This window comes from Muscardinus avellanarius (assembly GCF_963383645.1).
Source record: "Muscardinus avellanarius genome assembly, chromosome: 3".
Lineage (NCBI taxonomy): Eukaryota > Metazoa > Chordata > Mammalia > Rodentia > Gliridae > Muscardinus > Muscardinus avellanarius.
This window is the reverse complement of record NC_137788.1, coordinates 82,333,284-82,345,562: the sequence shown is the minus strand read 5'-3', so window position 1 is coordinate 82,345,562 and position 12,279 is coordinate 82,333,284.

Below are 12,279 nucleotides of genomic sequence, written 5' to 3'. Positions count from 1 at the left end.
GGACCGTTGTGGGTCAGCTCGTCTGGGTGCCTTTTCACCTTGAAGACAAGATTTGCTGATTCTGGTTTTGGTTTTGTGTCATTGTACTTGGATATATTGGTCTTTTCCTCTCTGCTCTTTGCTTTTTCTATTTTAAGAACCCCTTCTCTAAGTGGTGGTCATAAAATCATCCCAAATAATTTTTCCTAAAAATATTTAAGTTTGAGCCAGGTGTGGTTGTGTACACGTGTAATCCCACTGCTCTCAACCTCCCCCACATAAATAAAATAAAATAGGGCTGGGGGTGTGGCTCAGAGGTAGAACGCCCCTGGGTTCAAGACACACACACACACACACACACACACACACACACACACACGTGATATTTCAGTTGGGCATAGTGTTGCAACCTGTAATCCCAGTACTTTGGAGGACCACAAGTTCGTGGCCAGACTCAGCTACTTAGTGAAGCCCCCTAATTTAACCCTGTTTCAAAAAGGAAAAAAAAAAAAAAAAAAGATAGGGCCAGGGGTATAGCTCAGAGGTAGAATGCCCCTGGGATCAATCCCCAATACCACACACAAAAATCAAATATTTGCTGTTTGTATTAGCTTTTTTTCTTGAGTTGTATGTGAAATAAGATTTAATTAAAATTATTTTCCCACATGGATAACTAATCTCCAACCCAACCTTACTTGTTACAAATTCTGTTCTCTTCCCTTGATTATTAGTAGTGCCACCTCTGTCACATGTCAAGTTTCTGTTTGGGTATGGTTCTGTTTCGGGCTTGCTGATCTGTTCCACTGGTCGTTTGTCTATCTCTATGTATAAACCATAGTGTCTTAAATAATTTAAGTTATAATAAACTGTCAGTAGATGTTTGGGAAGGCTTCCCTCTGACCTGGTTCATTCTCTTCAGGAATCTCTTGGCTACCCTTGACCCTTTGTTCTTGGATATGAAAAACTGTTGAAACTGTGGTTCATATTACATGCATTGCTTAGGAAAATGAAATGCTTTTTTTTTCTTTGCACTACTGGAGATGGAACCCAGGTGAATTCTACTCTACATTATATTCCCAGACTGATTTTTTTATTCTTTATTTTGAAACAGGGTCTCACTGAGTTGCAAAGGACCTCACTAAGTAGCTGAGGCCGTCTGCGAACCACGATCCTCCTGGCTCAGCCTCCCGAATGCTGGGATGACAAGCGTGCGCCACCACGCCTGGCTTGAAATGATTTTGATATTGATTCTTCCTGTCCATAAATATGGCATAGCAATCATATTTTAGTCTACTTTTGTCTTTTAATAACATTTTATCATTTCTGTATAATTTCGTTTATTTGTTCATTGTTCTCATAGTTTTAAAAATTGCATTTCTTAATTGCTACTGATGTGTGGAAACAAAATTATGTTTATTGATCTTGTATTCTGCAACATTGCTGAGCTCTCTTCTCCTTTTTTTTTTTCAGTTTGTTGCACATTATTTTAGATTTTCCCTCCCTCTCTTCCTTTTCTTCCTTCCTTCAGGGTACTGGGGATAGAACTAGTGGGGTAACACTGAGGTATAACTCCAGCCCTTTTTATTCTTTATTTTGAAATAGGATCTTGCTAAATTATTGCACACTAGCTTTAGGCCTGTGATACTCCTTCTCAGCCTCCCAAATGCTGGGATGACAGACATGCTGTTTTTGGTACTGGGGTTGAACCCAGGGGAACTCCACCATGGAGCTACACCCCCAGACCTTTTTATATTTTTATATCAAGATGACTTCACCAAGTCCCCGCGTGTTAGCCTTGAACTTGGGATCCTCCTGTCTGAGTCTCCTGAGTAGCTAGGATTACAGGCAGTTGCCACCATGCCAGCAGGTAATTCTAGATGTTCTAGGTAAGATAATCATAAGATATGCAAATGATTATATCTTTGTTTTGCCCTTTCCGATTTATTATTCTTGCCTGACTAGTAGCATTGGCTGGGGCTGTATTGAATAGGAGCAAATAGAAGACATCTTTGTCTTATTCCTAACCTCCCGGTAAATGCTTTTATTTTTTAATAATTTAGTGTGTATTTTTTGGTAGATCACTTTTAAGAAATCAGATTAAGAATTTCTATTTCAAGCCGGGCATGGTGGCGCACGCTTGTAATCCCAGCATTTGGGAGGCTGAGACCGAAGGATTGCGGTTCATGGACAGCCTCAGCTACTTAGTGAGGCCCTCCGCAACTTAGTGAGACCCTGTTTCAAAAATAAAGAATAAAAAATAGGGCAGGGGGTGTAGCTCGGGGGTTGAATGCCCAGAGTCCCATCCCCAGATCCGCAAAAAAAAAAAAAAAAAAAAAAAAATCCTATTACACCTGGGCATGGTGGTGCATGCTTGTAATCCCAGCATTTGGGAGGCTGAGACAGGAGAATTGTGGTTTGCCGACAGCCTCCACTACTTAGTGAGGCTCTTTCCATCCAGTGAGACCCTTTATAAAATAAAGAATAAAGCCAGGAGTGCTGGCATATGCTTGTAAACCCAGCATTTGGGAGGCAGAGACCCAAGAATCGCAGTTCATGGACAGCCTCAACTACTTAGTGAGGTCCTTTGCAACTCAGTGAGACCCTGTTTCAAAAATAAAATGACTAATAGGGCTGGGGGTGTCGCTCAGAGGTACAATGTCCCTGAGTTTCATCCCAGTACTGCAAAATAAAATAAAGAATAAAAAATAGGGCTGAGGGTGTAGCTCAGTGGTAGAATGCCTCTGGGTTCCATCCCCAGTACCACAAAAAAGAAAAAGAAAGAAAGAAAGAAAGAAAGAAAGAAAGAAAGAAAGAAAGAAAGAAAGAGAGAAAGAAATAAATTCTATTTCTATGCTTTTATTTTCCTTTGCTGTGTTGGGGTCAAACCTCTTGTGTCACTGTTCCACGGAGCTATATACCCCCCCACCCCTGCATATGTGTTTTAATCGTTAACAGGTACTTAATTTTATTGTATGCTCCCCCCCCCCCAGATTTCTTTTGAGACACATAGCTTTTATCCTTTTTCATTGTAGCAAATAATGCACAGACCCTGTAATGTTAAATTATCATTATCCTAAACTAGGTGTGGTGGCATACACCTGTAATTCCACTACGTGGGAGGCTAAAGTAGGAGGATTTCAGGTTTGTGACTGGTGTTGGACACCACAATTTAGTGAGCCCCTGTTAACTTAGTGAGCCCCTGTTAACTTAGTGAGACTTTTTTCAAAATAAAATATAAAGCTGGGCATGGTGTTGCACACTTGTAATCCCAGCATTTGGGAGGCTGAGACTGGAGGATGGAAGTTTGCAAACAGCCTTAGCTACTTAGTGAGGCCCTTTGCAACTCAGTGAGACTCTGTTTCAAAATAAAGAATAAAAAATAGGGCTGGGGGTGTAGCTTGGAGGTTGAATGTCCCTGGGTTCCATCCCTAGATCTGCAAAAAAAAAAAAAAAAAAAAAAAAGAATATATATATATATATATATATATATATATATATATATATATGTGTGTGTGTGTGTGTGTGTGTGTGTGTGTGTGTGTATATACATAATATATATAATATATATATTAGAGTGTAGGGTATAGTTTAGTTTAAGGTACAACATCCTGGGCTAAAGCCCCAGTAACACACACACACACACACACACATTCTCTCTCTTTCTCTCTCTCTCTCTCTCTCTCTCTCTTATCCCCTTTGGTTTTGCTAAGGGAAACAAACCCTAATCTGGTTGAATAAATCCCAAATTAATCATTTAAAATTTTTATTTTAGAGCCAGGTGTGGTGGTGCATGCTTGTAATCCCAGCATTTGGGAGGCTGCCCAGTTCACTGACAGCCTCAGCTACTTAGTGAGGCCCTCTGCAGCTTAGTGAGACACTGTTTCAAAATAAAACATAAAAAAGGTCAGGGGGTGTGGCTAGGAGGTCAAATGCCCCTGGGTTCTATCCCCAGACCTGCAAAAATAAATAAATAAATAAATTATTTTAGCCTGGTGTGGTGCTATACGCTTGTAATCCCAGCATTGGGGAGGCTGAGACTGGAGGATCGCGGTTTGCGGACAGCCTCAGTTACTTAGTGAGGCCCTTGGCAACTTAGTGAGAACTTGTTTCAAAATAAAGAATAAAAATAGGGCAGGGGGCCGGGCGGGTGTGGTGGCAAACGCTTGAAATCTCTCCCCTTGGGAGGCAGAGACAGGAGGATGGAGCAGCCTCGCTGGTTTAAGAGACCCTGTTTCCAAATAAAAATATAAAAAAATAGGTCTGGGAGTATAGCCAGGAGGCAGAAGGGTTTCCAGGAACCCCAGTACCACCGCCAAAAAATAAAAGGGGGAAGAGGGTGTAGCTTGGAGGTCGAATGCCCCTGGGTTCCATCCCCAGAACCATTAACAAATTATATTTTAAGCTGGGCATAGTGCTGCATGCCTGTATTCCAGTACTTGCAAGACTGAGACAGGAGATAGCATGTTTGCAGTCAATCTCTCCAATTTAGCAAGGCCCTCTGCAACTTAGACCCTATTTCAAAATAAAAAATAAAATAGGGCCGTGGGTGTAGCTCAGAAATAGAATCCCTTAGGTTCAATCCAGTACCACAAACTAAACAACCATATTTTATCTGGGCATAGGCCTGTAGTTCCAGCTGCTCAGGAGGTTGAAGCAGGAGGATCACATGATCTCAGATGTTTGAGGACTTCTTGGGCAACATCGAGAGATACTGTCTCAAAAATAAAACAAACTTGTCACAGTGGCCCACACCTGTGATCCCAGGACCTGGGAGACTGAGACAGGAGGCCAAGTGTCTAACAACTTAGCAAGATCCTATTTCAAAATAAAAAATGGGGCTGAGGTGTATCTCAGAGGTAGAATACCCCTGGGTTCAAACTCCAGTACCATACACACAGACCCAAAACAACAAAAACCTATATTTCTTTTCCTTGAAAATTAAAAAAATTAGAGGCTAAGGATATAGTTCCAGGGTAAAGCACTTGCCTAGCATATGGGAAACCCTGGGCTGGATCTCCAGTATAGAAGAAAAAAGTTTGAATAACAATAATTGTACTTATTAAGAAGTACAATATGATATTTCAATACAAGTATATAATGTGTAATGATGATTTCAGGATAATTAGCATTTCTGTCTCATCATTGCTTTATACTTTGAGAAAAGGTACTTTCTTTTGCTGACCTACGTAAGTAGGATATTTGCATTTATGCTTATTAGTGAAATTGACTTATATTTTGTTCTTATACTGCCCAAGTTTTATCATTGAGTTGCAGAGGGCCTCAACTAAATAGCTGAGACTGGCAGTGAACCAGGATCCTCCTGTCTCAGCCTCCCAAAGGTGTGCCACCAAACCCAGCTTCAAAATGAATTTCCATAAGTTTCTCTCCACCCCGCCCCTGCAGTACTGGGGATTCAACTCTTGGGCATGCTAGGAAAGTACTCTACCACTGAGCTGCATCCTCCAACCTTTCTATTTATCCATTTATTTATCTTTGTGTTACTGGAGATTGAACCCAGGGGTATTCTACCACTGAGCTACATCCCCAACTCTATTTATTTATTTTTGTGGTGTTGGGGATTGAACCCCGGGGCATTCTACTTCTGAGCAACTCTCCTAGCCCTATTGTATATTTTTAAATTTTGATACAAGTTCTCACTAAGTTGCTGAGGGGCTTGCTAAGTTGCTGAGGCTAGCTATGAACCTGCAGTCCTCCTGTCTTGGCCTCCCAAATACTGGGATTACAGGTGTGGGCCACCATGCCTGGCTCGCTCTTCTAATTTTTTACTTTGAGTCAGGGTCTTGCTAAGCTACACAGGGTGGCCTCAAACCTGCAATCCTTTTGCTTCACAGATAGAAAAGTACTGAATTATTCTGTCCAAAAGGGCTAGACATGCTTTACTCTGCCAATTCATTTTCTGGTATTCAATTTTGCGAGGCTTTTTCAAGCCCGAGTTTGTTGTTGTAACTGTAGAGAAGAAGCAAAAGTAGGAAGTTAGATTTGCCTCTTGGTGCTAGTTTTACAAATTTCATTGAGAATTTTTTTTATTTGGGTAAATTTGGAAGCCTAGTTTCAATTCTGTCTTTTAACATGAATTAGACAATTTCCTCGGTTACCCTTTCTGAGAAGTAGAACTGATTGGCATGCCCCTGTAACATTTCCTGCAGTGGCCATTCTTCAGTTGTTCATAGGGCAAGGAAAGTCAAGAGTGGAGATTCCTCTCTCTCTCTCTCTCTCTCTCTCTCTCTCTCTCTCTCTCTCTCTCTCTCTCTCTCTCTGTCTCTCTCTCTCCCTCCCTCCCTCCCTCTCCCTCTCTTTCTCTTTCAATCCTTCCTCCCTCCCTCCCTCTCCCTCTCCCTCTCCCTCTCCCTCTCCCTCTCTTTCTCTTCTTCCACCACCCCTCCTTCTCTCTCTCTTCCTCTCCTCTCTCGTGTTTATATTGGGGTATTGGGGATTGAACTTAAGAGGCATTCTACCTCCAAGCTACACCCCCAGCCATATTTTTGATTCTTTTATTTTGAAACAGGGTCTCCCTGAGTTGCAAAGGACCTAAGTAGCTGATGCTGTCCTCAGACCTTGATCCTCCTGTTTCAGCCTCCCAAATGCTGGGATTACATGTGTGCACCACCACGCCTGGCTTTTTTTTTTTTTTTTTTTTTTCATTTTGAAACAGGATCTCTCTAAGTTACTGTGCACCGGCCTCAAATCTGAAAACTACTGTGATTCTTAAGTTGTTCTTGTGTTTGTGAGTCAACAGTCTCAGCAGACTTGAAAGCTCTCAGGACATGTCCAACGTACTCCTGGCTGAGTCCTTCACCTGCACCAGGGTTTTGGAAGCTGTGCATAAAGAGATCCAGGTTAAGCCATCATGCTCACTGCCCAAGCTTTGTGAATAGCTTTTCCATCTGCTAATCTCTCTGTCTGTGGTTCCGAGAGGACAAGGATAAGCAGCTGTAGTCAGTAGATGCTTATAGATTTGTGTCAATGAATTGTGGCTATGTGAATACCATATATAGATTTTTAAAATTTTTTGAGTGGCACTGGAAATTGAACCCAGGAACACTCTACCTCTGAGCTATACCCTGGCCCTATTATTTTATTTATTTTATTTTATTTTATTTTTTGGTGGTACTGGGGTTCCCGGAAACCCTTCTATACTCCCAGACCTATTTTTATATTTTTTACTTGGAAACAGGGTCTCTTAAACCAGCGAGGCTGGCTTCGAACCCGAGCGATCCTCCTATCTCTGCCTCCCAAGCGCAGGGATTACAAGCATGCACCACCACGCCTGGCTTCCTATTTTATTTTTATTTGGAAATAAGGTTTCACTAGGTTGATGAGAGTCCTACTACTTACTGAGGCTGTCCCCAAACCTGCGACCCTCCTGTCTCAGACTCCCAGGTACTGGAATTACAAGTGTGTGTCACCACGCCTGGCAGATTTTTGAGTTTTTAAAAAAGAGACTTTAGCAAAGTCATACAGCACTGAAACCTAATTTCTATTTGATGATTGGTAATTCAGTCTAGTTCAAGTGTCAGCCCCATTATCGGGTAAACAGAAGCACTGGGCGTGATAGAGTGCTGGGCTTGTCCTCCTATTAGGTATGTGAATTAGGGGGCCGTGGACTGGGACATTTTGCAACCTCAAAGCTAGTGGCAAAGTCTAGCTCATTTCAGGGTGCCCACCACCCACAAACTTCTCCTTTGTCAGCGTTAAGGACCCCCTAAGGTCTACATAGAGGCTTATTTTGTGTTGCTCACTGTCGGTCCAACACTGGGAAGTTTCCTAAGGAAACTTCTATTAGTTTAGAAAATAAAATTGTTAGCTGAGCGTGGTGGTACATGCTTGTAATCTCAGTACTTGTGAGGCTGAGACGAGAGATTGTGGATTGTGGCCAGCCTCAGCTGCTTAGTGAGGCCCTCTGCAACTTAGTAAGACCTTGTTTCAAAATAAAGAATAAAAAATATGGCTTAGGGTGTAGCTTGGAGGTAGAATGCTCTTGGGTTCCATCCCCAATACCTCAGGGAGGGAAAGAAAAGAAAACTGTTCAGTTAAAAAAACATTGAACTGAGTCAAGCATGGTGGTACATGCCAGTAATCCCAGTGCTTGGAAGACAGAGATAGGACGACCACAGGTTCAAGGCCAGCCTTGGAAACTTTGTGAGACCCGGTTGCAAAAAATATATATAAAATAGTTTTGGGGGTATAGCTCAGAGATGGAAAACCCCTGGGTTCAATCCCTAGTACCACTCCCCCCCAAATAAGCCTTAGCCAGTGGTGCATGCCTATAATCCCAGTACTTGGGGAGTCTGAGACAGGAGGATTGCGGGTTTGGGGACAGCCTCAGCAACATAGGGAGACTCAGGAATGTAGCACGACCCTGTTTCAAAACAAAAAGCTCAGAGGTAAACTGTCACTGAGTTCAATCTATAGTATTATTAAATAAGTAAATAAATAAATAGTTGGGGGTGTAGCTTCCCCAGAGGTAGAATGCCCTTGGGTTAAATCACCAGTATCAAAAACCTAAAAAAATTAAAAAGAACCTTCGTTGCTATAATTCTTACCTCTAAAATCTCAGTGGCTTACATGGTAAAGTTTATTTCTCAAACCCATCACAGCTGGTTTATATGTGTTTAGGCAGCTGCTTGCATTGTTAATCGAGATAGGTGCACCCCTATCTTGGGGGATTTCTTAGGGTTCTCAGCTGGTGTTTCTGCACTTAGTTGGGAGCGTGTGCAGGGCCGTAATGCGTATTTGCAAAGCCAGCTGGGTGGTGATAGGTCACTTCTGTTCCCATCCCCCTAACTAGACCCCAACACAGGATCCCAAACCAGCTGCAAAGGAGGCCGGAAAATGGAATATTAAGGAAGAGAGAATGGGACCGGTGCACCAGTAGCCAGTTCTGGCCAGAGCTCTAAGTCGCTTTTAAACAGGGTTATCCCTTCTCTAAGTATTTCTTTCTTGTATGTGGGGAGGATGGGCAAGTGCTCTCTCAGGGACTTTCCAGCTTTGAGCATCTAAGTCCTATGATTCTATCAAACCCCTGACTGGACCCTGGAAACACCCAGCTTGGAGATGGCCTCCCCTAGCCCCAGAGGGGAGGACAGTGGTCAGTTCCTCCAAGAACTGTCTAGCTATGCAAAGCCAGATGGCGCCCGGCCAGGGTGCTGCCTTACCCCAGGCTGAGTGTCGGAGGTCATAACTGTCTCTACTGCCCTGTCTTCAGGTCTTCCAACAATACACAGCATAATCGTTTGGGCATGAATAAATATTACTGGGGCTGGGCAGCTCAGTGTAGTGCACATGCTTACCGTACTCAAGGCCCTGGGTTGTGCACTCAGCAAGCCCTGCCCCCAGAAATGAAGGGCTTAAAAACTACTTTAAAATATGAAATTTAATTCAGAACAATTGGATTTGTTGGGGGAAATGTATTAAAAATGCTGACTTATGTTTACCTACTTAGTAATATTTTTATCTTACCTAAGCCTACCCTGTCAATACCAGGAATTTCAGAATAGTGATCTAGAGGCCAGTAACAGACTATGCTTTGTGGTTTACCCTAAGTTTAGGGGCCCAGCAAGGTTAAAGCTTAGAGTGCAATTGCTACGTCTTCATCTCCCCCTCCTCCTTCTTTCTCTTTAGTGGTACTAAGGATTGAACCCAGAGGTGTTCTACCTCAAGCTACACCCACTGCCGTATTTTTTATTCTTTATTTTGAAACAGGGTCTCACTAAGTTGCTGAGGCTGGCCTTGAACCTGCAATCTTTCTGTCTCAGCCTCCTAAGTACTGGGATTACAAGCATATGCCACCACACCCAGCTATGAATGGGCAATTTTTTTTGGGGGGGGTTGCTGAGTATGGAACCCAGGGGCCTTCTACCACTGGGCTATACTTCCAGACCTGTTTTATATTCTACTTTAAAACAGGGTGTCACTAAGTTGCTGAGAGCCTCACTAAGTAGCTGAGGCTGGCTTCGAACCTGTGTGATCCTCCTGTCTCAGCCTCCCAAGCGCTGGGATTACAAGTGTGCGCCACCATGCCTGGCATGAATGGGCATTTCTAAACTAGAGAGTGTAGCTATCTTTTGTTTAGTTTTGTGGAGTCTAGGAATGAGCTTTACTTATGTGTGTATCAAGTATAGAAAATCTGGATATCCCAAAGCTTCTCTTGTCCCTGAAAAACAAAATGATGTGATTGATCTTTCCCTAGTTTCTGCTTTCAGTTTCACTATGATTTTTTTTTTGTCTCTTTGAAAAGCCTGACTTCCTTTGTTCACCACCCTACCTTAAAAGTGAAAAATAATTTATAAGGTAGATCTGCCGCAAAAAAAGCCTATCACATATGTCAAGGTCTGGTGTAGATAGACAATAAACAGCTCTGCTAAGCTGGGCGTGATGGCGCACGCATTGCTGGGGATAGAACCAAGGGATGTTCTTGTTCTATCTTCAAGCTACACTTCATCTCTATTTTATTCTTTGAAACACAGTCTCACTAGCTTACTGCACTCCGTTCTCAGCCTCCCAAGTACAGGGATTACAGGTGTGTGCCACCATGCCTAGCCTAAAGTGTTTTATTATGAAAAATATTTTCTCCAGGCATGGTGGCGCACGCTTGTAATCCCTGTGCTTGGGAGGTGGAGACAGGAGGATCACGCAGGTTCCAAGTCAGCTGTGATGGCTTAAGAGACCCTGTTTCTAAATTAAAAATATATAAAAAAAAATGTGTCTGGGAGTGTAGCCCGGAGACAGAAGGGTTTCCAGGAACCCCAGTACCACCAAAAAGAAAATTTTTTAAGTTCTAGCTTTCTCTACGAACTTTAAAATAAGCATACTTTCCACATAGGTAACCCCTCCCAAACTCTTGCTTTCCCTACAATTATTACTTCTCTCTTTAGAGATTTTTGTGGTTTCAATTTTCATTGCATTCTTGTGGGTTTTTCTGTTTTGGTTGCCATTATAAATGTTCCTTTTATTCCCGCATGTGGTCACTTTTTCGAATACCCTCTTTAGCATGTCTTCAGTGGAGTGCGGTTTGACAGCAGTATCTGCCAACCTCAGGGATACTCTGATACTTTTGTCCTATTCCAAGTTTAGAAAACATGCGAAGATAATTTCAGCTCTGTGAGGGAAGAGCAGATAGATCTCATAAATCTGTGTTATGTCAAGCGTTCTGCCAGCACCTCCCCAGCTCAATATCCCTGTGATATAACTGTCATTATATCTATGTCGTAGATGAGGAAACTGACTCAGAGAGGTGCGGGATGGTGGGTGAGATTTGGATGCCGGTCTTTGGGAGCTGGGACAGGTGAGTGGACAGCATGCATGAGAGCCGAGCAGTCTCATTCTTGAGTATCTGCTCTCCCCCTCCTCTCCTGACCCCCTCGCTCCTTTTGTGGGTAGTAATGGTGATGCCATCCTATCTACTTCATGGGGCATGGTAGGGCTGAGTGAAGCCATCCTTTAAACTTCAGAGAGCAGATACTAGACTCACCAAAGGCATTATTCATGTTCTTCTTATTTTTTGGTACCAGAGATTGAACTTTTTTTATTTTTTATATTGAGACAGCGTTTCATTAAATTGTCCAGGCTGGCTTCAAACTCCTGATTCTCCTACCACATCCTCCCAAATATCTGGGATTATGAGCACGCACCACCACATCCACTTAAGTTATCCTCGGATGGTCAGACAGTGAGCAGACACTTATTTTTGTATCATTATTGTTGTGAAGAGCAGTTAAGTTCATCACCTCTAATATGGGCATGACCCCAACCCTCAGGCCACCTGTTCTCAACAGTTTTCATCCACCGTATCTTTTCACACATATTGACTCGTGCATTTGCCCCTCCTCTCCCCTCTGTGTCTTCTCATCAACATGATATGAAGATAGGACTCTGGGAACAGAGGCCCAGAAAAAAGACTCCTGGCACACAAATTCAATATTCAGTTCATAAAACTTTTAACTGTATTTAAAATAGGAAAAATGTTATATCAAGAAATATAACTACAGGTTGATTTATCAGAGAGTTCTATAATGTGGGCAGCAAGCAAACTGCGTGTGTGTCAGGAGGTGGACTAGGGATAACTCAGGTTATCCTCCAGATCTATTTTATTTTTTATTTTAAAACAGGGTCTCACTAAGTTATAGAGGGCCTCACTATGTTGCTGATGCTGGCTGTGAACCTGCTACAGTCCTCCTATCTCAGCCTCCCAAGTACTAGAATTGTAAGCATGTGCCACCCATACCCAGCCAGGGGACCACTTTTTTGTCTGTTTTTTGTTTTTGGTGGTACTGAGGTTCC